The sequence below is a fragment of the Colossoma macropomum genome, unplaced genomic scaffold, assembly GCF_904425465.1.
Source record: "Colossoma macropomum unplaced genomic scaffold, Colossoma_macropomum, whole genome shotgun sequence".
NCBI classification, from domain to species: domain Eukaryota; kingdom Metazoa; phylum Chordata; class Actinopteri; order Characiformes; family Serrasalmidae; genus Colossoma; species Colossoma macropomum.
Window position 1 is genome coordinate 538,495 of NW_023495932.1, and position 27,157 is coordinate 565,651.

A 27,157-nucleotide genomic window follows, 5' to 3' on the forward strand; every position below is an offset into this window, starting at 1 on the left:
GATTTGCAAATGTAATAGACCCATATTTTATTCACAATAGAACATAGAACACATATCAGATGTTGAAAGTGAGATATTTTACCATTTCATGAAAAACATTAACTCAGAACTTCATGGCAGCAACGCATCTCAAAAAAGTTGGGACAGGGCCACGTCTACCAGTGTGTAGCATCGCCTTTACTTTTAACAACAGTCTGTAAACATCTGAGAGGTGAGGAGACCAACTGCTGCAGTTTTGGAAGAGGAATGTTATCCCATTCTTGTCTGATGTAGGATTCTAGCTGCTCAACAGTCCTGACAGACTTTTTTGCTGGATTTTTTGTTTCATGATGTGCCAAATGTTTTCTATTGATGAAAGGTCTGAACTGCAATTTTGATTCTTCTGACCACAGAACAGTTTTCCATTTTGCCTCAATCCATTTTAAATGAGCTTTGGTCCAAAGAAGTTGGTGGCGTTTCTGGATTGTGTTGACATATGGCTACTTCTTTGCATGATACAGCTTTAACTTACTTTTGTGGATTGCACGGCGAACTGTGTTCACAGACATTGGTTTCTGGAAGTGTTACTGAGCCCATGCAGTGATTTCCAGTACAGAATCATGCCTGTTTTTAATGCAGTGCTGCCTGAGGCCTGAAGATCACAAGCATCCAATATTGACAGCCTTGTCCCCTGTGTACATGGATTTCTCCAGATTTTCTGAATCTTGTCATGATATTATGTACTGTAGATGGTGGGATGTCCAAAGTCTTCTCAATTTTATGTTGAGGAACATTTTTCTGAAATTCTTGAACAATTTTTAGACACCGTTTTTCTCAGATTGGTGAACCTCTACCCATCTTTGCTTCTGAGAAACTCTGCCTCTCTAAAATGCTGTTTTTATGCCAGGTCATGTGAGTTAGTTACAAATTGCTCCTCCAGCTGTTTTTTTAGCAATGCATAGCACAACCTTGGCAACCACCGGAGTTAAGATGGCAAACACCTAGCAAAATCCTAGCAACCACTTCAGATACCATAAAACCACTAATCAATCACTACCATAGCAAAGCAAAGTTTCCGAACAAACCAAGAAAAGAAAAAAGTGCACCTGCGGCTATGCACCACATGGAAGAACGTTCTTTGTCACTGCGAAGTGTTCAATTGTGGTGGAGAATAGTTCAACCTGAAATAAAGCTAAATTACAGACTTTGTGCAAGAACCAAGAAAAGTAAGGTGTGAGCAAATACAAACCCTCGCACAGCTACTGTCTGAAGCCAATTTCAAAAACTTATGTTTTGGTTGCTGATGTGTGTGTGTGTATGTGTGGCGTACACATGAGATTAGTTTAGCTGGCACCTTGTGACTAGTTCAACTCGGGCACCTTCTATTTGTGTACTGTGTGTGTGTGTTTAGTGTACATTCAATTGTCCCATTCTAAAAAGTTTTGATGTGTCCCAGATGACCCATAATCTACCATATGACCATTCTATTTCCAACTGTACATAACAGAACTTTGAAAACATAGGCAAATAGAAGTCTATATAACTTTATATAACTGAATATGACTGAAACCTGCCATGCACAAAAACAAAATGTGGGATTGTGGGATACAAACCAAAACACTATCACTCCACAAACCTAACTCTATCAAAGCAGTGGCTGAGAGCACAGCTGTGTAGTGATTAACCCATCATTTTTTAAATGTGAAGCAAATTACTTCCCTTATTACAGTTTAACTGCTTTCCATGCCACTAAGTGCTGCACATTTAGTTTTGAAGAGCAGAAGTGCATACAGAGTTGAAGACTAGTCTAACAAGTCCAGATGAAACAGGGTGACGACAAATCTTAGATGTGTGCTTAAATATTAAAGCTTCATATCAAACCTTCTGCACTGATTACAGCATGCAGGTACGCTATACACAGGATAGATCACTATGACCCAGATTCCCACCCTCTATATTCAAATACTGTCACTGCAACAGCTATAGGAATAGCAACCAGCAGCGCATGAAACTAATTGTAGCACCACCCCTTTGGAACAAACATATCAACTGAGTTCTTGTAGTGCTGCAGCTACAAGAGACATTTACAGAGCTGTTTCAGCTGAACTATCTTAGAGGACATTAAACACTGTATGAGGTCATACTGATGGTAAATTTAAGCCCCAGCATCAACACCATATCACTGACACACTTCCTGGTCACAGTTTGTTCTATATCTGTTAAAACCTCAAACCCACAGCCAGCATCCAAGTTCAGTACATCACATTTTAGTTTTAACACATTTGCCCTCCAAGTCATTTCTAAACACAATGCTGACCATCTGTGCAAACACTAAAAAGCACCAGTTTTCCATCAAAACTCTAGAGACCAGAGTACACTGACCAAATATCCTACAACACAAGCCATAAACCATAAGCCAGTGTTCTGATGTTTGCAGTTGTCCTTAGAATGAAAAGAAAAAGGCACTGACCAGCTCAGTGAACCAGAAGAGTGAATGGAGAGAGAATGTTCTAGACATTAACAACAATCAAACACAGGTTTGGCACACCAACCAGACATTTCTGTAGGTTTGTGTTGGTTCATCTTTGTTTGGCCAGAGAGCTCTAGACTTACAACTTCAACACAAATGACTCCACAATTTCAAAATGCACTCAGATTTATTCTGCTGAATTACTTTTTTATGATTATATATTAAACAATATGAAAACTCAATGTGGTAAAAATGATTAAAATGCATTAAAATAACCTCCATTTTTGGGTCTGAGAGTGGTCATGATCTCCTGAGATACTCTTTTTTGAGAAAGATGATCTGCCAACTGCTTAAACTTGCAGAGCCAGTGTGAGAACGTAGTCATATAGAGAAGAGGAGGGTGAGAATTACCTCATAGACCACAGCAGAACACATGAGAAAAACAAAGATGCAGTCAGTTACAGCAATATAAACAGACTTTGGATAGAATCACACACGGGCAGAAACACACAAGCATTTAATGTATAGGCTCCACTTTATTATCTTTAATAATTACGTGGCTACACGTTAACAACAATGTTGGTGAAGTATGCATTGTTACAAATTGATTATACTAATCATGTAACTACACATGTGTATTCACATTTGATAACTTATGTTGTGAAAAGCTGTAACAGCATATCTTTTATGTAATTACACAGTAATAGAGTGAACTGTTGGGTTTTTTTTTTATAAGACTTTTCTGAATATATCAGCAGGTGTGCAATTACCTACATTATGAGAGTACTTACACTGTCTCTGCACTAGACATGACAACTTTCGTAACATTTATCTAGTGGTAATAATACATGTCTGTTGTTATATGGTAACAGCTTTAAACTGTTCTGTAATGTGGCTGTATTTGCAACAGCAGGTGTCAATTTACCTAGATTTACCTTTATGTAGGGACTGTGAAATTACTGATATCCATCCATGTGATTAGATCAGGCTACAATTTTGCAACACAAATATTCTACAATAAAGATGTTAAAGTTACACTCTAAAATAATACAATTTAAAATAACAAATATAGTAAGACTTACATTAATTTAACATTTTCAGTAATCTGATCTCACAGACACTCAAAATGTCATTAGGGCAGTGAGTGTAGAGAAACACTGAACAAGTCAAATTCTAGATGATTCTGAAGATTCTGTTATGGACGGTAACACTAGCTGTTCACCTCAGACTTCCTGAGCTGTGTGTGTGTTTGAGGTGTCTGAGCTCTGTATCTGAGTCAGCTCTGTGTCTGTATGTTTCTCTGCATGTGTTTCTTTCTGAACACTGAGGTCTTTTCTGTAGACCAACACACACAGCAGGGGGTCTGCAATCACTCTCAAACTCATCAGACAGAAATCCATCACCCACAGATACCAGGAACGCCACAGAAAATGAGATATGATGATGAATAGTGAATGCAGGATCATTGTGAAACTGACAAACACTGACACTGTAGAACTCGGCTTCTTGGTTCTGTAAGGGATGTCACTCAAATGGGGTAGAGCTCTACAAGTAACTATACATGATGTGATTGTTAGAAGTAAATAAAATGGAACACTTAGGATTAGGAGAACTGTTGTTTCATACAGCTCACCAAAGAAAAAACAAATGAACAAAATGATGGAGATGATGATGGAGCAACAAGGAAAGAAAACATGAGCAGAACTGTTTGGATTTCTTATAGAGAGAGCGCCCTCTAGAACCACCACTTGTTGCAGGAGAAACCCATAGACATTTGATCCTGACCACAAAGAAGTAAATATCTTGCACGTCATACTTCTCCTCCAGCAGTCTTCATACTGCAACAGTTTAGTCACTATGTATGGATTCAGAAGCAGCTGCAGCAGGTCACAGAGAAGAAGCATGATGACCAAGACTGAGATTCGGCCTCCACTCTTATGATGACCATACAGAACATGCAGAGCCCAAACTAGAGCTGGCAGACCCCCACACTCTCCAGCGATGAGGAAAATGGACAGTCTGATCTCACCAGCCAGACGCTGCTGAAAATCATCCCAAGGTGAATTATGGGAGAATAGGATAAAAGCCATTGTTCTAAACGTTGAATTAGTTGTTCTTTCCTGTAATGAAAATGACAGGCGAAGAATGACTCTTTTAGCAATAATCCATCAAACACAACAAGAACTGTGTCAGCGTTTGGCTACTTCCTGAAATGATGGACTGACTGTAGAGATGAGAACGGCTACCACACTAAATACACACAACCAGCTGAGTTCACCAAAAAAAGAAAACAGCAACGACAGTATGACAGCTACTGTATCAACATGTTTATGTAAAATGTGAGTGTGTGTGTTTGTTCTTACCTTATTATTCAGCAATAAAATTTTCTGAAAGTGCAGCAGAGAAAACCATCACACCCTCTCTCTTTCACAGTGTGACTCAAATGACAAGAAAAACAGGAAAAGAGTCGACGTAGTGAAGCAGCTTATGATGAAAACTCTGTTACACAAAATCTCTACGTTGTGACTTTGTTCATGATTGTTGTCCATCTCTTTGTATTGAGTTTATGAGTTAATGAGCGCTTTATTTGAAGTACCAGCTCTATTAATTAAAATATCTTAATGAAGTTATTCTAGTAACACATTAAGTGGCATTTCAAAGCATAATAAATGAGACAAATATCAAAGAACCTGACATGGAATTAAAACTTTGGTCACAGAAATGCTGACGTAGCCTAAAGTGTTGAGAATGTTCAGATAACATATTTTGTGCTGAAAAAGAAGTTGGATGCAATTCTTAGAGGACTAATGCATTTGTTTTACAAGTTGGCAAATGTGAACATAAAACACTGAGACGATGGATAAACATTTAGGAACTACATAATAATAAATAGAAACAGATTACATTTATGTAACAAAACACAGAAAATGCAAGAATAAAATGAATTGTGTTTGAAAACAGTCAAAATGTGACCACTTAGAACATTCCCATAGTGTTTGGAACATTCTCATAGTGTCAAATGAGACTCAGTCTTGGGGAGACACAGCATGTTATGTTGTACAACACGTAAAACCTCTTGAACACAAAAAGCAGAGAATGATCTGACCACTTTCTCTTACTTCAGAACCTCTTACTGTTTATTCTTGTTTCTCAGCCTCATAATGGCTTCACTTTCATTGGCACACTTTTGGTCCTAATGTTGACAAACAGCAAAATCAGACTCCAAAGGTGACCAAAGGGCTAGAATCAAGAATAGATGCTGAAAGCTCTCTTGTACCTGTATTAATGAATCAATTAAACAAACCTGAGTAATCACAAATTGGGATGGGGTGGTTGTCACATGGTCTCATAGTCCAGGGCCAGCTTTAGCCTTTGGTAGCCCTAAGCAATATTTTCTGGGTAAAAATGCTGTTCAGCCTTACCTGGCCCTGTGTGAAAAAGTAACTGCCCCCTAGTACTACTACTACTACTACTAAATCAACAAATTAACCAAATATTCACTTGGGTTTAATATCATGAGCCACACCCAGGCATCATTACTACCAAACCTTTTGAATCTAAACATCCCTTAAATAGAGCCTGCCTGGCAATGTGAATCAGGCTAGAAGGTCTCAAAAGACAGGACATAATGCCACATTCTACAGAAATTCAAACACAGATACAAAACAAAATTACTAAAATCTATCAGTGTGGAAAGGATTACAAAGCCATTGTTAAGGCTCTGGGATTCCAGTGAACCACAGTGAGAGCTGTGAGAGCTGAGTATCTACTAGACAGTGGTGAACCTTCCCAGGAGCGGCCGGCCTACCAAAATTTCACCAAGAGCGCATAGACAAGTCATCCAGCAGGTCACAAAAAAACCCAGATGTACATCTAAAGAACTACAGGCCTCACTTGCCTCAGTTAAGATCAGTGTACATGATTCCACAATAAGAAAGACACTGGACAAAAATGGCATCCATGGGAGAGGTGAAAACCACTGCTGACCAAAAAGAACACAAAAGCCAAACATTTTTAGATAACCCCCAAGACTTTTGGCATAATGTTCCAAAGCACATTAGCAAGTCCACCTCTTAATGGCTCACAAGATACGAAACTAAGGCTTGGGAGTGGCAAAGTCCTGACTTGAATCCCACTGAGATGCAGTGTCAATTTTTGATATATCTTTATTTTTTAATGTGAAAACTAAAGCAGCTATAAATGACAGACAAAGCAAAAAGTTCTTAGAGCAGAAGGAGCAATTCAACTGTATTTTAATCTTTACAGTTTAATGTCTCACCAACATATTAGGCTGTTACATTGTATTGGTAGTTGTAGGTCAGTGACTGTTTCAGGAAAAGTCGAGTCAAATCAAGTCAAATCAAGTCAGTTTATTAATATAGCGCTTTTATTGTATAGGAAGCCAATGGCGACAGTGGCAAGGAATAACTCCCTAAGAACAAGAGGAAGAAACCTCGAGAGGAACGAAGACTCAAAAAGGGAACCCATCCTCCTCTGGTCGACTCCGGATAGCAAACAATAACAGCAGAAAATGAGATTTGACCATTAATATAATAATACGAAAAGAAAGGAAAAGTAATAATGTCTATGATTAAAAAAATGCAGCAGTTTCAGGAGGATCAGTTCATGCAGGTGAGGTTTGCACAGCGTTGTACAGGAGGAAGCTCCATAGTGGTCAGACTGGCCCGGAAAACAGGTGAGCAGTGGGCACCTGATCAAGGTAGATGAAGAAACAGCATCAGACCGCACAGGATGGGCAGTTGTTCAGTTCGGCAGAGAAACACACAGACAGTTAGTTCTGTTAAGACAGACTGATTACAGTATACAGTGTTAAGGGAGTGAAACAGAGACTCCGGCAGGCCAAGCTCAATGGTGTTAGTATTACAGTGAATGCGTGAGAGACCACTGACTGGAAGATTATTCCAAAACTGGGGGGCTTTGTATGAGAAGGCTCTCCCCTCTGATGTAACTTTATTGATTCTAGGTACTAATAGTAAGCCAGCACCTTGTGATCTAAGTAGGCGAGATGGTTCATAGTATGAGAGAAGTTCACTCAGGTACTGAGGGGCGAGTCCATTTAGAGCTTTATAGGTCAGTAATAGAATTTGCGGAGATGCAGGAAGGCTATTCTAGTAATATTTGTTATATGCATATCGAAGGACGGATCAGGATCTATTACCACACCAAGATTTTTTACAGATGTACCTGATGCAACTGAGAAACTGTTAAGTTTAAGCAGTTTGTTTCTTTATGACCTGATGTTGAGAGCAGTTTCAGCTCTTATATTGGAGTTTTATTTGGGTTGGGTTGGGCAACATAATCTGATTACTTTGTTACTTTTAGATTATTTGTGCTTTTAAAGTTATATTAAATAAAGAAAAGTGGGGGGAAAACATCAACAAATATTTTTCATCAAGAATTTTCCTGAACACAAAGCAAACAGGAGAACTGCACTGTTTTATGCAACACAATGACACTTTATATGTAACTTAACTGTCTGTACTTTATGTGCTTTGTGTAAATCAGGTATATAATTAGGTTGTGAGGTAGAACTAAAGAAAAAGTGGGACATAAACAGTTGATGTTGCGTCTCACACAATCACTCATCTCACCTTTATCAAAACTGCCCATCTCAGTGGAGCAGCATATGGAAACATCTCAGACATGAAGATAAGAGAACTGTACAGTATAAATAGTGTAAGTTTAGACTCGTGAGCAGTAAGATCAGAAATAAATGCTCCTGATGAGGAAACTGGAGTGATTTTAACAGGGAGAGTGAAAAATGTTGGTACTCTGAGATTAAAAGCTCTGAGACTGAAACTGTAGAATGACCCAGTTCAACAACTATGCAAATACAATATAATTCTAAACTGAACTGCTGCCCTTGGATTTTACCATATTTGTTACAAATCTGTTGTTTATCTCACTAAAAGATCAATCTGGGGTCATTGTAAAAACTCTGACTGACCATCGTTTGTGCTCTATTTGCCGAAAGGTCCATGCTGGATCATGATCGCTGTTTGTGATGTAATTTGTAGATTTGTAGATGCCCTTTTAGCTCTGAGTGGGTTCAGCAAAAATCTTTAAAAGGCTTTCATTTCACAAGAAAACTAAGAGTGCTCCGGGGGATAGAGGAACAAGCAAATGCCGTGCATCTAACTCCAGCTGAGGCAGCTTAATAACTTTGTTGGCTTCAGTTTCTAAAGCACGTACCTGTTGTCGCTGCAATTACACCTCCAGCTCCTTCAGACGCACCACAAGCTCAGGATTCGAGGTGAGCCGAGGACCTTCAGGATCCATGCCAGGAAACATTGCTGGAGGACTCCCAGGATCTATGTCAGGAGATGCTGCCGGAGCCCCAGCCTCTGCTGTTGCTTCAAGAGACGCCTCCTCCGCGGCTACACCTGCACCCTCCGTCATGGCGCACGGCCTCTCTGGCAGAATCCCTCTGTCCACCAACTGCTGATACAGAGCAGACTTACTCAGTGCTTTAGTCGCATAGCGGCTAACATCAAAACTAAAGAAATCTGCAATCAGAATAAATCAGCTTTGCAGCATCGGTCAAATTGCTCCAGGGTAGGATCCCACACAAAGGCATCTAGACTACACAGGACTGCTTACCATAAAAAAACAAAAACACAAGGCATCCCACCACCCAGGACAAAAACAGCAAAAAGCGAGCTACCAATGCAACCCATGCACTGAAAAAAAAAAAGACGAGTCCTCAAATTTATGTTACACTCATGTTGGTAACACTCATGTTACCAACACCAGAACAATCTAGGGGTCTGAAGGGAATGTAACATAAATAAACAGTATCTCTGTATTTAAGCATGGCAGTAAATGGTTGTACTTGTACACACTTGTGGTCCGCGGCCCACAGGTTGAGAAACCTGGAAGAAGGAGTACAGACACGGCGGTGTCAGCCGGCAGAGAGCTTTTATTCTTTCTCTCAAAAATATAACAACATAAACAGAAGAACGCTGGGCTGTGAGTGGAAAGCTCTTCACTACTGCAGGCTTCAGAGTTGTTTCTGTCTCTGGAGTTTCAAGTTCAGTTCGTCTCTCTGCCCGCATGGCCCTGTCTCCCAAGTCTCTTACTCTCACTCTCTCTCAACTCTGGAAAGAGGCTCATATTTGTAGGGAATAAGACAATTAGCCACAGGTGTAAGCGTTTGCCAATCAGTCCACGTCCTCACTCTGGCCCAGCCTCTCCCCGGCAGACAGCACTTGACCACGCCCACACTGGATCAAATGGAGGTGGCAAGTGAACTAGAAGACTCTCATTCAGAGACGCTGCTGCCACTCATCTGAAATAAGATCCAGTGGTAATGGGTGTCTACGCAGCAAGTTACAGCCATCCTTCCCGTTTTCTTTAGTCATTGTATAATTTCGGTTTTGGTCTTGTTGTAGAAGGGGGGGGGGTGGTATTTTCGAGACTGGACGCTGAATCTCGGCTCCAAAGTGTGCAGCATAGCGTGAAAGCCCTGGTTCTCAACGACTGAGAACAGACAGCAGACAGCAGGTCACACAGCCCTGAAGTCTGGCCTCGCCAGTAGCGAATGAAAAAACAGATTAAGACAAACATTTGGAGGACTTATTCGCATTTATAAGCAGCGCGGTTGGTTAAATCTGCAACGAGAGACTGTCTTTCTCTAAAAAGTTGCGAACATGAACTCGCTTCTCTTTTGAATTTTCCCGTTCCACCTTACCTTGTGCAGCAGTTATATTCAGCGCCTAAGGCAGAATTTAAGGTGGAACGGGAAAATTAGAACGAGAAGCTGGTGAATGAGAAGTGACTTCAGCCTCGTAAAACAGCCTGATGCTGAGACATTTTACAAGAAACTGATCTAGTTTTGAAGAAAAGTTTTCTGGCGGAGATGGGAGGAAAGCAGCTGCACCTAAAGCTTAAAGCAGAGCGAAGTAACCTAAGTCTGCACTCTCGTTTATATTTTTAGCCTATACTAGGACATTAATACATATTAAGACATACTGGGCATTAAATGTTGTGGCTCCCGAGGTGGTTTGACTTTGTTGAAAGGACAAAATGGCTCTTCTTATCATTTGTGTTGTGACTCCTGATCTAACCTGGCTTTAATGCAGAGGGAGCCGGTCGGATTTCTTACTCATCCTTTTGTGTTTTTGTTATGAGCCGCCACAGACTGTCCAGGCGCTGCACTTACCCACTTCCAGTTCCACCTTTTGCATTCCGTCAACATTATGTTATAAATTAAATATTTAGAAAATCGACTTTTTGACGTCTGTGAACGATTCAGAATCGATTCAGAATCAAGAACAGATCCAAGAACAACAGCAAACAACCTTGTGAGGATGCTGAAAGAAACAGGTACCAAAGTATCAATATCAACAGTAAACGTGTCCTATATCGACATGACCTGAAAGGCTGCACAGCAAGGAAGAAGCCACTGCTCCAAAACCACTATAGGAAAGACAAAGATCTTACTTTTTGGAGAAAGGTACTCTGATCTGGTGAAACAAAAATGTAACTGTTTGGCCTTAATGACCATCGTTATGTATAGAAGAAATAGGGGGAGGCTTGCAAGCCAAAGAACACCATCCAACCGTGAAGCATGTGGGTGGCAGCATCATCTTGTGGGGGAGCTTTGCTCCAGGTGGGATTGGTGCACTTCACAAAATGGATGGCATTATGAGGAAGGAAAATTATGTGGAGATACTGAAGCAACATCTCATAACATCAGTCATAAAGTTAAAGCTTGGGTGCAAATGGGTCTTCCAAATGGACAATGACCCCAAACATACTTCCAAAGTTGTGGCAAATTGGCTTAAGGACAACTTAGTGAAGGAAAGTGAATCCTATTGAAGATTTAAGGGAAGAAGTGAAAAAAGCATGTGTGAACAAGGAGGCCTACAAACCTGACTCAGTTACACCAGCTCTTTGAGGAGGAATAGGACAAACCTTCAGCAACTTATTGTGGGAAACTTGTGAAAGGCTACACAAAAAGTTAGATCCAAGTTAAATAATTTAAAGGCAATGCCACCAAATACCAACCATGCGTACATAAACTTCTGAGCCACTGAGATTTGATGAAACAAATAAAAGCTGAAATAAATCATTGTCTTTGCTATTATTCTTACATTTCACATTCTTAAAATAGAGTAGTGATCCAAACTACAAAGAACTAATGACATTTTCTGACTTACGACTAACCTATATTTGCCACTGTACTATATATATATATATATATATATATATATATATATATATATATATATATTTCCGGAACCTCACTGCCCTCCTATGTGTACACATTAAAAGCCTACGGCAGGGAGAAAAGCAGAAAGACCTCCCAGAGAGGGCACAGAACAGAGCAGGCATCAATGACAAAAAACATGACATTAATCAAGACAGACGCAGTATGAAGGAGTTGGAGTGGAGGCGGGTTGCAAAGAGGAAGTGAGAGAATGAGCTAAAGCAGCTTAAATAAACACCCTGACAAATTTAACCAATCACATGCTGAGCTGTCAGCTAACTGAGATCAGCTGATAATGGCTGGTGGTTTGAGATTGGGGCCTGAGCTTGACTTCATTGCCTGTCTGAACTAATGCTATGCTCAATTAAATGCAAAATATTTTATCATCCAAAATAAATTTAAAAAGATCCTTATATATAGATTAGGGGTGCAACGATTATTCGACTTAGTCAACTTAAACTGACGAGCAAATTAGTTGGCAACTAATTTAGTAGTCGATTAGTTGGTGACGTCATTACACGTCTTTCTCGCACTCACTAGAAACGTTTTAACGTTGCCGCTCGCTGGAGAGTTAACAGCGTGATGGCAGCCTCAAGAGGAAAATCTTCAAAAGTGTGAGAGCTAAACTCAGAAAAAAAAGGTTGTCAGTTGTGCGATTTGTAAGCCGACCTTAGCTGGCACAGAGCACATCCTCCATGATGGAGCATCTGCAGAAGAAACTTGTTGGTTCACCCAAACAGCATACTAGCTCACTAAATAGTGTGTAAAAATAGCACATATACCGTTAGAAGTGCACTCATTAGTGTAGTGTGTGAAGTACAGAAGTGTGTGCTTTGGGACGCGGCGATAGTTGTGCTAGCGAGCTAGTTAGCTAACGTTAATGTTCGCCTACTTCATGTTGTGAGCTGAACTGTACCATTTTCTGTTTTGAAATGCAGGTTCTCTGGTATTGTGAGTAGGGTCTGACTGCAGAACAAGAGGCAGCAATTCCAGGACCATATGTTTTCGCGACACTGCTCCCTAGCGAAGTGGATATAAGGACCGCATTTAACACGTGGAAAAGATGGATGATGACAGTCGGAGTGTGAGCACAGAACGTGAATCAGGTTTTATATGATTAACGTTAAAACGTTCTGGTGTTTTGAATTGGACAGCAAAGTTAACATTAACTAGCAAACTATATAGTCAAGGCACTATACGCAGTTATCTGTTAGCTTATGATAGATTGCTTCAAAAGAACTGTTAGCCTGCTTTTTGGAAACATAGCGCCGTTTTGGAAAGCCTTGCTAGCCAGGTATCATACACATACACACTCTGCATGGACTGTCCTCTACTGCCTGCCTGCCTGCCTGCCTGCCAGCCTGCCAGCCAGCCAGCCAGCCAGCCAGAGTAACACACTTTGGAACAAACATAAAACAAAGCATGCGCCAAACACCCAAGAACGACTGCAGAGCTGCAGGCCGAGGTCCTTCCTAGACCTCAGAGGGCGAGAACAGACCCCGGCAGCTGCGGCGTGTGGCTGGGAGAAGATGCACGGCAGGCTTTCGCGGGTGCGTGCGCCGATCGTGCGAAGTCGTCCCACGCGGCGGCTGCCGTGACGTGCTGCGCTTGTGTGAGATGACATAAAATATGGAGCGCTTCACGGATTTGCATAGAGTAGGCTGTGGAAGCTTCCGTGGAATTGCAAAGAAGATGGCACGCCGCTGGCAAGTCCGCAGCACAGAGGCTTCATTCTTAGTTCTGTTCTTGAACGCAAGCTTGTCAGGGGAGAGCGCGAACGCAGTCCCCCACTACCAGAAATTATGCAGTCGAGATTCCCGCATTTGGGGAATTCGCAAGGGTCAGCACAACCGAAGTGCAATGGCCGAGCCTCGCCCTGGGTGAACCACCTTCGTGATCATGGTGTCGCCCCTGCCAGGTAAGTATGAGTTGCACAGCACATCTCGGCGGGACCCTTGTGACCGAGCCAGATGCAGCATGAGGGTGAAGGGCGGAGCAAGGGACAGGGGACGGGCTTAAGGGCGTCTCAGACCCGCCTTACGCGCTGAGCCAGGAGGCGCTGTTGGTGCCTCTGCATGGACTGTCCTCTACTGCCTGCTTGCCTGTGCCTCTGCATGGACTGTCCTCTACTGCCTGCCTGCCTGTGCCTCTGCATGGACTGTCCTCTACTGCCTGCCTGCCTGTGCCTCTGCATGGACTGTCCTCTACTGCCTGCCTGCCTGCCTGCCAGCCTGCCAGCCAGCCAGAGTAACACACTTTGGAACAAACATAAAACAAAGCATGCGCCAAACACCCAAGAACGACTGCAGAGCTGCAGGCCGAGGTCCTTCCTAGACCTCAGAGGGCGAGAACAGACCCCGGCAGCTGTGGCGTTTGGCTGGGAGAAGATGCACGGCAGGCTTTCGCGGGTGCGTGCGCCGATCGTGCGAAGTCGTCGCACGCGGCGGCTGCCGTGACGTGCTGCGCTTGTGTGAGATGACATAAAATATGGAGCGCTTCACGGATTTGCGTGTCATCCTTTCGCAGGGGCCATGCTAATCTTCTCTGTATCGATCCAATTTTAGTATACGTGCTGCCGTAGCTAGCACGCTGCGCCTAGCGTGCCGCGCTCACTTATACCTGCCGTGTCCGCACAAGGTTTCTGAGAGAGGGCAGGTTTCGGAGTCGCGTCGGCTTCCGAGCGGCTTATTTCAGGGCCACAAAATTGCCAGCGCCCCCTGGCGTGCCCTTTGGTCCCAAGGAACACTGTGTGTGGCGCTTTGGAGCAGGCACAAAAGAAAGCATGGGTGAAACACCCAAGGGCAAATGCGGAGCTGCAGGCTGCTCACTCAGAGGGTGAAAACAGACCCCGTTTGGCTGGGAGAAGATGTGTGGGAGGCCAGTGTGTCATGACTTTTTGGTCCACGGGCACACACGGTGCTAAAGAGTAGGCTGCGGAAGCTTCCGTGGAATTGCAAAGAAGATGGCACGCCGCTGGCAAGTCCGCAGCACAGAGGCTTCGTTCTTAGTTCTGTTCTTGAACGCAAGCTTGTCAGGGGAGAGCACGAACGCAGTCCCCCACTACCAGAAATTATGCAGTCGAGATTCCCGCATTTGGGGAATTCGCAAGGGTCAGCACAACCGAAGTGCAATGGCCGAGCCTCGCCCTGGGTGAACCACCTTCGTGATCATGGTGTCGCCCCTGCCAGGTAAGTATGAGTTGCACAGCACATCTCGGCGGGACCCTTGTGACCGAGCCAGATGCAGCATGAGGGTGAAGGGCGGAGCAAGGGACAGGGGACGGGCTTAAGGGCGTCTCAGACCCGCCTTACGCGCTGAGCCAGGAGGCGCTGTTGGTGCCTCTGCATGGACTGTCCTCTACTGCCTGCTTGCCTGTGCCTCTGCATGGACTGTCCTCTACTGCCTGCCTGCCTGTGCCTCTGCATGGACTGTCCTCTCCTGCCTGCTTGCCTGTGCCTCTGCATGGACTGTCCTCTACTGCCTGCCTGCCTGTGCCTCTGCATGGACTGTCCTCTACTGCCTGCCTGCCTGCCTGCCAGCCTGCCAGCCAGCCAGAGTAACACACTTTGGAACAAACATAAAACAAAGCATGCGCCAAACACCCAAGAACGACTGCAGAGCTGCAGGCCGAGGTCCTTCCTAGACCTCAGAGGGCGAGAACAGACCCCGGCAGCTGTGGCGTTTGGCTGGGAGAAGATGCACGGCAGGCTTTCGCGGGTGCGTGCGCCGATCGTGCGAAGTCGTCGCACGCGGCGGCTGCCGTGACGTGCTGCGCTTGTGTGAGATGACATAAAATATGGAGCGCTTCACGGATTTGCGTGTCATCCTTTCGCAGGGGCCATGCTAATCTTCTCTGTATCGATCCAATTTTAGTATACGTGCTGCCGTAGCTAGCACGCTGCGCCTAGCGTGCCGCGCTCACTTATACCTGCCGTGTCCGCACAAGGTTTCTGAGAGAGGGCAGGTTTCGGAGTCGCGTCGGCTTCCGAGCGGCTTATTTCAGGGCCACAAAATTGCCAGCGCCCCCTGGCGTGCCCTTTGGTCCCAAGGAACACTGTGTGTGGCGCTTTGGAGCAGGCACAAAAGAAAGCATGGGTGAAACACCCAAGGGCAAATGCGGAGCTGCAGGCTGCTCACTCAGAGGGTGAAAACAGACCCCGTTTGGCTGGGAGAAGATGTGTGGGAGGCCAGTGTGTCATGACTTTTTGGTCCACGGGCACACACGGTGCTAAAGAGTAGGCTGCGGAAGCTTCCGTGGAATTGCAAAGAAGATGGCACGCCGCTGGCAAGTCCGCAGCACAGAGGCTTCGTTCTTAGTTCTGTTCTTGAACGCAAGCTTGTCAGGGGAGAGCGCGAACACAGTCCCCCACTACCAGAAATTATGCAGTCGAGATTCCCGCATTTGGGGAATTCGCAAGGGTCAGCACAACCGAAGTGCAATGGCCGAGCCTCGCCCTAGGTGAACCACCTTCGTGATCATGGTGTCGCCCCTGCCAGGTAAGTATGAGTTGCACAGCACATCTCGGCGGGACCCTTGTGACCGAGCCAGATGCAGCATGAGGGTGAAGGGCGGAGCAAGGGACAGGGGACGGGCTTAAGGGCGTCTCAGACCCGCCTTACGCGCTGAGCCAGGAGGCGCTGTTGGTGCCTCTGCATGGACTGTCCTCTACTGCCTGCCTGCCTGTGCCTCTGCATGGACTGTCCTCTACTGCCTGCCTGCCTGTGCCTCTGCATGGACTGTCCTCTCCTGCCTGCTTGCCTGTGCCTCTGCATGGACTGTCCTCTACTGCCTGCCTGCCTGTGCCTCTGCATGGACTGTCCTCTACTGCCTGCCTGCCTGCCTGCCTGCCTGCCTGCCTGCCAGCCTGCCAGCCAGCCAGCCAGCCAGAGTAACACACTTTGGAACAAACATAAAACAAAGCATGCGCCAAACACCCAAGAACGACTGCAGAGCTGCAGGCCGAGGTCCTTCCTAGACCTCAGAGGGCGAGAACAGACCCCGGCAGCTGTGGCGTTTGGCTGGGAGAAGATGCACGGCAGGCTTTCGCGGGTGCGTGCGCCGATCGTGCGAAGTCGTCGCACGCGGCGGCTGCCGTGACGTGCTGCGCTTGTGTGAGATGACATAAAATATGGAGCGCTTCACGGATTTGCGTGTCATCCTTTCGCAGGGGCCATGCTAATCTTCTCTGTATCGATCCAATTTTAGGATATGTGCTGCCGTAGCTAGCACGCTACGCCTAGCGTGCCGCGCTCACTTATACCTGCCGTGTCCGCACAAGGTTTCTGAGAGAGGGCAGGTTTCGGAGTCGCGTCGGCTTCCGAGCGGCTTATTTCAGGGCCACAAAATTGCCAGCGCCCCCTGGCGTGCCCTTTGGTCCCAAGGAACACTGTGTGTGGCGCTTTGGAGCAGGCACAAAAGAAAGCATGGGTGAAACACCCAAGGGCAAATGCGGAGCTGCAGGCTGCTCACTCAGAGGGTGAAAACAGACCCCGTTTGGCTGGGAGAAGATGTGTGGGAGGCCAGTGTGTCATGACTTTTTGGTCCACGGGCACACACGGTGCTAAAGAGTAGGCTGCGGAAGCTTCCGTGGAATTGCAAAGAAGATGGCACGCCGCTGGCAAGTCCGCAGCACAGAGGCTTCGTTCTTAGTTCTGTTCTTGAACGCAAGCTTGTCAGGGGAGAGCGCGAACGCAGTCCCCCACTACCAGAAATTATGCAGTCGAGATTCCCGCATTTGGGGAATTCGCAAGGGTCAGCACAACCGAAGTGCAATGGTCGAGCCTCGCCCTGGGTGAACCACCTTCGTGATCATGGTGTCGCCCCTGCCAGGTAAGTATGAGTTGCACAGCACATCTCGGCGGGACCCTTGTGACCGAGCCAGATGCAGCATGAGGGTGAAGGGCGGAGCAAGGGACAGGGGACGGGCTTAAGGGCGTCTCAGACCCGCCTTACGCGCTGAGCCAGGAGGCGCTGTTGGTGCCTCTGCATGGACTGTCCTCTACTGCCTGCTTGCCTGTGCCTCTGCATGGACTGTCCTCTACTGCCTGCCTGCCTGTGCCTCTGCATGGACTGTCCTCTCCTGCCTGCTTGCCTGTGCCTCTGCATGGACTGTCCTCTACTGCCTGCCTGCCTGTGCCTCTGCATGGACTGTCCTCTACTGCCTGCCTGCCTGCCTGCCTGCCTGCCTGCCAGCCTGCCAGCCAGCCAGCCAGCCAGAGTAACACACTTTGGAACAAACATAAAACAAAGCATGCGCCAAACACCCAAGAACGACTGCAGAGCTGCAGGCCGAGGTCCTTCCTAGACCTCAGAGGGCGAGAACAGACCCCGGCAGCTGTGGCGTTTGGCTGGGAGAAGATGCACGGCAGGCTTTCGCGGGTGCGTGCGCCGATCGTGCGAAGTCGTCGCACGCGGCGGCTGCCGTGACGTGCTGCGCTTGTGTGAGATGACATAAAATATGGAGCGCTTCACGGATTTGCGTGTCATCCTTTCGCAGGGGCCATGCTAATCTTCTCTGTATCGATCCAATTTTAGTATATGTGCTGCCGTAGCTAGCACGCTACGCCTAGCGTGCCGCGCTCACTTATACCTGCCGTGTCCGCACAAGGTTTCTGAGAGAGGGCAGGTTTCGGAGTCGCGTCGGCTTCCGAGCGGCTTATTTCAGGGCCACAAAATTGCCAGCGCCCCCTGGCGTGCCCTTTGGTCCCAAGGAACACTGTGTGTGGCGCTTTGGAGCAGGCACAAAAGAAAGCATGGGTGAAACACCCAAGGGCAAATGCGGAGCTGCAGGCTGCTCACTCAGAGGGTGAAAACAGACCCCGTTTGGCTGGGAGAAGATGTGTGGGAGGCCAGTGTGTCATGACTTTTTGGTCCACGGGCACACACGGTGCTAAAGAGTAGGCTGCGGAAGCTTCTGTAGAATTGCAAAGAAGATGGCACGCCGCTGGCAAGTCCGCAGCACAGAGGCTTCGTTCTTAGTTCTGTTCTTGAACGCAAGCTTGTCAGGGGAGTGCGCGAACGCAGTCCCCCACTACCAGAAATTATGCAGTCGAGATTCCCGCATTTGGGGAATTCGCAAGGGTCAGCACAACCGAAGTGCAATGGCCGAGCCTCGCCCTGGGTGAACCACCTTCGTGATCATGGTGTCGCCCCTGCCAGGTAAGTATGAGTTGCACAGCACATCTCGGCGGGACCCTTGTGACCGAGCCAGATGCAGCATGAGGGTGAAGGGCGGAGCAAGGGACAGGGGACGGGCTTAAGGGCGTCTCAGACCCGCCTTACGCGCTGAGCCAGGAGGCGCTGTTGGTGCCTCTGCATGGACTGTCCTCTACTGCCTGCTTGCCTGTGCCTCTGCATGGACTGTCCTCTACTGCCTGCCTGCCTGTGCCTCTGCATGGACTGTCCTCTCCTGCCTGCTTGCCTGTGCCTCTGCATGGACTGTCCTCTACTGCCTGCCTGCCTGTGCCTCTGCATGGACTGTCCTCTACTGCCTGCCTGCCTGCCTGCCAGCCTGCCTGCCAGCCTGCCAGCCAGCCAGCCAGCCAGAGTAACACACTTTGGAACAAACATAAAACAAAGCATGCGCCAAACACCCAAGAACGACTGCAGAGCTGCAGGCCGAGGTCCTTCCTAGACCTCAGAGGGCGAGAACAGACCCCGGCAGCTGTGGCGTTTGGCTGGGAGAAGATGCACGGCAGGCTTTCGCGGGTGCGTGCGCCGATCGTGCGAAGTCGTCGCACGCGGCGGCTGCCGTGACGTGCTGCGCTTGTGTGAGATGACATAAAATATGGAGCGCTTCACGGATTTGCGTGTCATCCTTTCGCAGGGGCCATGCTAATCTTCTCTGTATCGATCCAATTTTAGTATACGTGCTGCCGTAGCTAGCACGCTACGCCTAGCGTGCCGCGCTCACTTATACCTGCCGTGTCCGCACAAGGTTTCTGAGAGAGGGCAGGTTTCGGAGTCGCGTCGGCTTCCGAGCGGCTTATTTCAGGGCCACAAAATTGCCAGCGCCCCCTGGCGTGCCCTTTGGTCCCAAGGAACACTGTGTGTGGCGCTTTGGAGCAGGCACAAAAGAAAGCATGGGTGAAACACCCAAGGGCAAATGCGGAGCTGCAGGCTGCTCACTCAGAGGGTGAAAACAGACCCCGTTTGGCTGGGAGAAGATGTGTGGGAGGCCAGTGTGTCATGACTTTTTGGTCCACGGGCACACACGGTGCTAAAGAGTAGGCTGCAGAAGCTTCCGTGGAATTGCAAAGAAGATGGCACGCCGCTGGCAAGTCCGCAGCACAGAGGCCTCGTTCTTAGTTCTGTTCTTGAACGCAAGCTTGTCAGGGGAGAGCGCGAACGCAGTCCCCCACTACCAGAAATTATGCAGTCGAGATTCCCGCATTTGGGGAATTCGCAAGGGTCAGCACAACCGAAGTGCAATGGCCGAGCCTCGCCCTGGGTGAACCACCTTCGTGATCATGGTGTCGCCCCTGCCAGGTAAGTATGAGTTGCACAGCACATCTCGGCGGGACCCTTGTGACCGAGCCAGATGCAGCATGAGGGTGAAGGGCGGAGCAAGGGACAGGGGACGGGCTTAAGGGCGTCTCAGACCCGCCTTACGCGCTGAGCCAGGAGGCGCTGTTGGTGCCTCTGCATGGACTGTCCTCTACTGCCTGCTTGCCTGTGCCTCTGCATGGACTGTCCTCTACTGCCTGCCTGTCTGTGCCTCTGCATGGACTGTCCTCTCCTGCCTGCTTGCCTGTGCCTCTGCATGGACTGTCCTCTACTGCCTGCCTGCCTGTGCCTCTGCATGGACTGTCCTCTACTGCCTGCCTGCCTGCCTGCCTGCCTGCCAGCCTGCCAGCCAGCCAGCCAGCCAGAGTAACACACTTTGGAACAAACATAAAACAAAGCATGCGCCAAACACCCAAGAACGACTGCAGAGCTGCAGGCCGAGGTCCTTCCTAGACCTCAGAGGGCGAGAACAGACCCCGGCAGCTGTGGCGTTTGGCTGGGAGAAGATGCACGGCAGGCTTTCGCGGGTGCGTGCGCCGATCGTGCGAAGTCGTCGCACGCGGCGGCTGCCGTGACGTGCTGCGCTTGTGTGAGATGACATAAAATATGGAGCGCTTCACGGATTTGCGTGTCATCCTTTCGCAGGGGCCATGCTAATCTTCTCTGTATCGATCCAATTTTAGTATATGTGCTGCCGTAGCTAGCACGCTACGCCTAGCGTGCCGCGCTCACTTATACCTGCCGTGTCCGCACAAGGTTTCTGAGAGAGGGCAGGTTTCGGAGTCGCGTCGGCTTCCGAGCGGCTTATTTCAGGGCCACAAAATTGCCAGCGCCCCCTGGCGTGCCCTTTGGTCCCAAGGAACACTGTGTGTGGCGCTTTGGAGCAGGCACAAAAGAAAGCATGGGTGAAACACCCAAGGGCAAATGCGGAGCTGCAGGCTGCTCACTCAGAGGGTGAAAACAGACCCCGTTTGGCTGGGAGAAGATGTGTGGGAGGCCAGTGTGTCATGACTTTTTGGTCCACGGGCACACACGGTGCTGAAGAGTAGGCTGCGGAAGCTTCCGTGGAATTGCAAAGAAGATGGCACGCCGCTGGCAAGTCTGCAGCACAGAGGCTTCGTTCTTAGTTCTGTTCTTGAACGCAAGCTTGTCAGGGGAGAGCGCGAACGCAGTCCCCCACTACCAAAAATTATGCAGTCGAGATTCCCGCATTTGGGGAATTCGGAAGGGTCAGCACAACCGAAGTGCAATGGCCGAGCCTCGCCCTGGGTGAACCACCTTCGTGATCATGGTGTCGACCCTGCCAGGTAAGTATGAGTTGCACAGCACATCTCGGCGGGACCCTTGTGACCGAGCCAGATGCAGCATGAGGGTGAAGGGCGGAGCAAGGGACAGGGGACGGGCTTAAGGGCGTCTCAGACCCGCCTTACGCGCTGAGCCAGGAGGCGCTGTTGGTGCCTCTGCATGGACTGTCCTCTACTGCCTGCTTGCCTGTGCCTCTGCATGGACTGTCCTCTACTGCCTGCCTGCCTGTGCCTCTGCATGGACTGTCCTCTCCTGCCTGCTTGCCTGTGCCTCTGCATGGACTGTCCTCTACTGCCTGCCTGCCTGTGCCTCTGCATGGACTGTCCTCTACTGCCTGCCTGCCTGCCTGCCTGCCTGCCTGCCAGCCTGCCAGCCAGCCAGCCAGCCAGAGTAACACACTTTGGAACAAACATAAAACAAAGCATGCGCCAAACACCCAAGAACGACTGCAGAGCTGCAGGCCGAGGTCCTTCCTAGACCTCAGAGGGCGAGAACAGACCCCGGCAGCTGTGGCGTTTGGCTGGGAGAAGATGCACGGCAGGCTTTCGCGGGTGCGTGCGCCGATCGTGCGAAGTCGTCGCACGCGGCGGCTGCCGTGACGTGCTGCGCTTGTGTGAGATGACATAAAATATGGAGCGCTTCACGGATTTGCGTGTCATCCTTTCACAGGGGCCATGCTAATCTTCTCTGTATCGATCCAATTTTAGTATATGTGCTGCTGTAGCTAGCACGCTACGCCTAGCGTGCCGCGCTCACTTATACCTGCCGTGTCCGCACAAGGTTTCTGAGAGAGGGCAGGTTTCGGAGTCGCGTCGGCTTCCGAGCGGCTTATTTCAGGGCCACAAAATTGCCAGCGCCCCCTGGCGTGCCCTTTGGTCCCAAGGAACACTGTGTGTGGCGCTTTGGAGCAGGCACAAAAGAAAGCATGGGTGAAACACCCAAGGGCAAATGCGGAGCTGCAGGCTGCTCACTCAGAGGGTGAAAACAGACCCCGTTTGGCTGGGAGAAGATGTGTGGGAGGCCAGTGTGTCATGACTTTTTGGTCCACGGGCACACACGGTGCTAAAGAGTAGGCTGCGGAAGCTTCCGTGGAATTGCAAAGAAGATGGCACGCCGCTGGCAAGTCTGCAGCACAGAGGCTTCGTTCTTAGTTCTGTTCTTGAACGCAAGCTTGTCAGGGGAGAGCGCGAACGCAGTCCCCCACTACCAGAAATTATGCAGTCGAGATCCCCGCATTTGGGGAATTCGCAAGGGTCAGCACAACCGAAGTGCAATGGCCGAGCCTCGCTCTGGGTGAACCACCTTCGTGATCATGGTGTCGCCCCTGCCAGGTAAGTATGAGTTGCACAGCACATCTCGGCGGGACCCTTGTGACCGAGCCAGATGCAGCATGAGGGTGAAGGGCGGAGCAAGGGACAGGGGACGGGCTTAAGGGCGTCTCAGACCCGCCTTACGCGCTGAGCCAGGAGGCGCTGTTGGTGCCTCTGCATGGACTGTCCTCTACTGCCTGCCTGCCTGTGCCTCTGCATGGACTGTCCTCTACTGCCTGCCTGCCTGTGCCTCTGCATGGACTGTCCTCTCCTGCCTGCTTGCCTGTGCCTCTGCATGGACTGTCCTCTACTGCCTGCCTGCCTGTGCCTCTGCATGGACTGTCCTCTACTGCCTGCCTGCCTGCCTGCCTGCCTGCCAGCCTGCCAGCCAGCCAGCCAGCCAGAGTAACACACTTTGGAACAAACATAAAACAAAGCATGCGCCAAACACCCAAGAACGACTGCAGAGCTGCAGGCCGAGGTCCTTCCTAGACCTCAGAGGGCGAGAACAGACCCCGGCAGCTGTGGCGTTTGGCTGGGAGAAGATGCACGGCAGGCTTTCGCGGGTGCGTGCGCCGATCGTGCGAAGTCGTCGCACGCGGCGGCTGCCGTGACGTGCTGCGCTTGTGTGAGATGACATAAAACATGGAGCGCTTCACGGATTTGCGTGTCATCCTTTCGCAGGGGCCATGCTAATCTTCTCTGTATCGATCCAATTTTAGTATATGTGCTGCCGTAGCTAGCACGCTACGCCTAGCGTGCCGCGCTCACTTATACCTGCCGTGTCCGCACAAGGTTTCTGAGAGAGGGCAGGTTTCATTTACATTTACATTTACATCATTTAGCAGACGCTCTTATCCAGAGCGACTTACAAAAAGTGCTTTGTCTATCCAGAGAAAGAATCTTCGCTAGCTACCGATAGGTTAGAGAGAAAGTCAGTCCTAAGCTCAGATACTGGTAGAATCAGAAGGTCATTGACACCTAGTGAAAAAGGGACAGAGTTAAACACAGAACAGTGCAATACGATAAAATACATAAGTGCTGTACAATACATTACAATCAATACTTAATTTAGTGCTCATTTAAGTGCTGAATAAACAGGTGTGTCTTCAGTCTGCGTTTGAAGACAGTGAGAGACTCTGCTGTACGGACAGCCAGTGGGAGTTCGTTCCACCACCTGGGTGCCAGCACAGAGAATAGTCTAGTTGCTTGCCTTCCACGCGCCTTGAAGGATGGCGGGTCAAGCCGAGCTGTACTCGAAGCTCGAAGGGCTCGTGGTGCAGTTCGAGATTTGACCATTGCCATCAAGTAGGGAGGGGCTGGTCCATTTTTGGCCTTGTAGGCAAGCATAAGGGTTTTAAATCTGATGCGTGCAGCTACAGGAAGCCAGTGAAGGGAGCGCAGCAGTGGGGTGACGTGGCTGAACTTTGGGAGATTGAAGATGAGTCTTGCTGCTGCATTCTGGATGAGTTGCAGAGGCCTGATGGCCTGCATCGGAAGACCAGCCAAGAGCGAGTTGCAGTAGTCAAGCCTTGAGATGACAAAAGACTGCACTAGCACCTGAGTGGCCTCTCTCGAGAGAAAGGGTCGGATCCTCCGGATGTTGAACAGCAGAAATCTGCATGACCGAGTTATGTTCACAATGTGAGTCGAGAACGATAACTGGCCATCCAAAACCACACCAAGACTTCTTGCCTCTGCTGACGGGACAATCAGAGAGTTCTCGAATGAGATGGCAAGATCTTGATGAGGACCTGTAGTTGCAGGGATGAATAGTAGCTCAGTCTTGCTAGGATTGAGCTTCAGGTGGTGAGCTGCCATCCATGAAGAGATGTCAGACAGACATGCCGAGATCCGACTGGAAACCTGTGTGTCCGAGGGTGAGAAAGAAAGCATTAGTTGAGTGTCATCAGCATAACAGTGATAAGAGAAGCCATGAGATGATATTACATTGCCAAGAGAGCTAGTGTAAAGAGAAAAGAGAAGAGGACCTAGCACCGAGCCTTGTGGGACACCAGTGGAGAGCCTGCATGGAGAGGATATGGACCCTCTCCATGTTACCTGATAAGAGCGATCCTCCAGATAGGACTTGAACCACTTCCACACAGAGCCAGTGATTCCAAGGTTGGTGAGGACATCCAGAAGGATTGTGTGGTTGACCGTGTCAAAAGCTGCTGAGAGGTCAAGAAGAATCAGGACAGATGACATACTGGCTGATCTTGCTGACTGGAGCTTCTCTGTCACTGCTATAAGAGCAGTTTCTGTTGAGTGCGCTGGTTTGAAGCCAGACTGGTTGGGGTCCTGGAGCTGGTTCTGCGTGAGAAAGAGAGACAGTTGATTATAGACTGCACGTTCAAGAATTTTTGAAAGGAAAGAAAGGAGTGATACCGGTCTGTAGTTGTTGACATCAGAGCTGTCAAGCGAGGGCTTCTTCAGGATGGGAAGTACTCTTGCAGTCTTCAAAGTTGATGGTACTTCACCTGATGACAAGGACTTGTTAATGAGAAAAGTGATGAAGGGCAGTAGATCCTTGGAGATTGACTGGAACAATGCAGATGGAATGGGATCCAGTGGGCAGGTGGTTGGGTTACTGGATTTGATCAGTTGAAGGACAGCGTCTGTGGAAAGAGAAGAAAAACAGTTTAAGGGATTGAGAACGAGAGAAGGAGGTCTAGTGAAAGGAGTGGGGACAGAGGGAAAAGACTGGCGGATTCTATCAACCTTCTCCTCAAAGAAGGTGACAAAATCCTCAGGAGTGAGAGAAGAGGGTGGAGGGGGAGGAGGAGGGTTGAGGAGAGAGGAGAAAATGCTGAAAAGCTTGCGTGGATCAGATGCTGATGCTTCCAGTTTCCCTCTGTAGAAGGATGACTTTGCAGCAGTAACTTCGAGTGAGAACTTGGAAAGTAGAGATTGGTAGGAGTGAAGATCCGAGTCGAGCTGGGATTTCCGCCACCTTCTCTCAGCCTTCCTTAGTTCTTGCCGGTTGCTGCGCAGGACACCTGTCAGCCAGGGGGCAGGTGGGGAAGATCTTGCTGGCCTGGAGGAGAGAGGACACAGAAAATTAATTGCAGATGAGAGTGAAGAAAGGAAAGCATCTGTAGCTGTGTCCAGTGAGAAAGAAGAAAATGAATCAGGATGGGGAAGAGTGGTCAGGATAGTTGAGACGAAAGAGGAGGGAGGAGTGGAGTGCAGGTTGCGTCGAGAGGAGCGTGAAGGAGTGGAATGGACAGGAGCAGCAGGTAGGAGAAGTGAGAAAGATAGGAAGTGGTGATCAGAGCAGTGAAGGGGAGTTACTGTGACATCCAGCGTGGAGGTAGGTCTGGTGAAAATCAGGTCCAAAGTGTTGCCTGCTCTGTGCGTCGGAGAAGTCTGGTTGAGGGAGAGGTCGAAGGATGACAGCAGTGGTAACAGGCCGGATGACTGCAGTTTGTCCGATGGCAGGTTGAAGTCACCCAAGAGTATGAGTGGGGTTCCGTCGATGGGGAAGAGACTCAGAAGAGTGTCTAACTCATCAACGAAGTAGCCTAGAGGAGAAGGAGGACGATAAAGGACAATGATGTGGAGTTTAGTGGGGAAGGATACAGTGACAGCATGGTACTCAAAGGAGGAAATTGAAAGATGAGAAAAAGCAAGTGGAGTGAAACGCCACTTTCTGGATAAAAGCAAACCTGTGCCACCACCCCTGCCAGACTGTCTCGGAGAATGGGAGAAGTGAAAAGCAGAGGACAGGGCTGCTGGAGTTGCTGAATTCATGGGAGTGATCCAGGTCTCTGTCAACGCCAGGAAGTGCAGTGAATGGAAGGATGCGAGGGCTGAAATGGAGTCTGCCTTCTGCACAGCGGATTGGCAATTCCAAAGCCCACCTGTCACCCTGGTCTGAGATTCTGGCGATCGTGGGGGATAGGTGAGGTTAGTGGAATTACGGGTTCTGTGACGATGGATGGTTCTATGCGATCTGTGGGAAGAGTAAACAGGGATTGTAAAGCACATGATGGACACAACACTAGAGTAATCAGGACAAGAAGAGGTAGTGAAGAATAACAGTGATACTTAGCCAAGGTTAAGCAGTCACGTCTCTGTTGATGATAGATGGGAGCTGCAACAGACCGAGACAGACAAGCTTGTCTGTAGCGGGACACCTCCTCAATTTATCAGCCTTGTGACTGATAGTCCGGCCCCTACAATTCACACCTTTAGCTAACCCGAAACTACACCTGAAGCTAGTAGTTACAATTAAGCACTAGGTTTTACAAGGCAGCCTTGTCACTAACAGAGTCTAAGCTAGAGAAAGTCTTAACTCAGAGCCTACCTTAACCAGCAGAAAGACTATATTTCAATTAGAAGACAAGCACACT

At 48.4% G+C, this 27,157-nt stretch overlaps 16 non-coding genes across 16 annotated transcripts; all 16 read right to left on the bottom strand.

Moving 5' to 3' along the window:
* Positions 1-13,443: 13,443 nt before the first annotated feature.
* LOC118803629 lies at positions 13,444-13,607 on the bottom strand. The gene has a single exon (XR_005006897.1). It is a non-coding gene; the product is annotated as a U1 spliceosomal RNA (small nuclear RNA).
* Positions 13,608-14,162: 555 nt separating this feature from the next.
* Positions 14,163-14,269, bottom strand: LOC118803627. Its single transcript, XR_005006895.1, has one exon. It is a non-coding gene; the product is annotated as a U6 spliceosomal RNA (small nuclear RNA).
* Positions 14,270-14,713: 444 nt separating this feature from the next.
* Positions 14,714-14,877, bottom strand: LOC118803619. Its single transcript, XR_005006887.1, has one exon. It is a non-coding gene; the product is annotated as a U1 spliceosomal RNA (small nuclear RNA).
* Positions 14,878-15,471: 594 nt separating this feature from the next.
* LOC118803628 lies at positions 15,472-15,578 on the bottom strand. The gene has a single exon (XR_005006896.1). It is a non-coding gene; the product is annotated as a U6 spliceosomal RNA (small nuclear RNA).
* A 444-nt stretch (positions 15,579-16,022) lies between these two features.
* Positions 16,023-16,186, bottom strand: LOC118803634. Its single transcript, XR_005006902.1, has one exon. It is a non-coding gene; the product is annotated as a U1 spliceosomal RNA (small nuclear RNA).
* Positions 16,187-16,804: 618 nt separating this feature from the next.
* On the bottom strand, positions 16,805-16,911 carry LOC118803626. Its single transcript, XR_005006894.1, has one exon. It is a non-coding gene; the product is annotated as a U6 spliceosomal RNA (small nuclear RNA).
* Positions 16,912-17,355: 444 nt separating this feature from the next.
* Positions 17,356-17,519, bottom strand: LOC118803633. The gene has a single exon (XR_005006901.1). It is a non-coding gene; the product is annotated as a U1 spliceosomal RNA (small nuclear RNA).
* A 614-nt stretch (positions 17,520-18,133) lies between these two features.
* On the bottom strand, positions 18,134-18,240 carry LOC118803623. The gene has a single exon (XR_005006891.1). It is a non-coding gene; the product is annotated as a U6 spliceosomal RNA (small nuclear RNA).
* Positions 18,241-18,684: 444 nt separating this feature from the next.
* On the bottom strand, positions 18,685-18,848 carry LOC118803618. Its single transcript, XR_005006886.1, has one exon. It is a non-coding gene; the product is annotated as a U1 spliceosomal RNA (small nuclear RNA).
* A 614-nt stretch (positions 18,849-19,462) lies between these two features.
* LOC118803630 lies at positions 19,463-19,569 on the bottom strand. Its single transcript, XR_005006898.1, has one exon. It is a non-coding gene; the product is annotated as a U6 spliceosomal RNA (small nuclear RNA).
* Positions 19,570-20,013: 444 nt separating this feature from the next.
* LOC118803632 lies at positions 20,014-20,177 on the bottom strand. The gene has a single exon (XR_005006900.1). It is a non-coding gene; the product is annotated as a U1 spliceosomal RNA (small nuclear RNA).
* A 610-nt stretch (positions 20,178-20,787) lies between these two features.
* On the bottom strand, positions 20,788-20,894 carry LOC118803624. Its single transcript, XR_005006892.1, has one exon. It is a non-coding gene; the product is annotated as a U6 spliceosomal RNA (small nuclear RNA).
* A 444-nt stretch (positions 20,895-21,338) lies between these two features.
* LOC118803621 lies at positions 21,339-21,502 on the bottom strand. Its single transcript, XR_005006889.1, has one exon. It is a non-coding gene; the product is annotated as a U1 spliceosomal RNA (small nuclear RNA).
* A 614-nt stretch (positions 21,503-22,116) lies between these two features.
* LOC118803631 lies at positions 22,117-22,223 on the bottom strand. Its single transcript, XR_005006899.1, has one exon. It is a non-coding gene; the product is annotated as a U6 spliceosomal RNA (small nuclear RNA).
* Positions 22,224-22,667: 444 nt separating this feature from the next.
* LOC118803620 lies at positions 22,668-22,831 on the bottom strand. The gene has a single exon (XR_005006888.1). It is a non-coding gene; the product is annotated as a U1 spliceosomal RNA (small nuclear RNA).
* Positions 22,832-23,441: 610 nt separating this feature from the next.
* Positions 23,442-23,548, bottom strand: LOC118803625. The gene has a single exon (XR_005006893.1). It is a non-coding gene; the product is annotated as a U6 spliceosomal RNA (small nuclear RNA).
* Between the last annotated feature and the right edge of the window lie 3,609 nt (positions 23,549-27,157).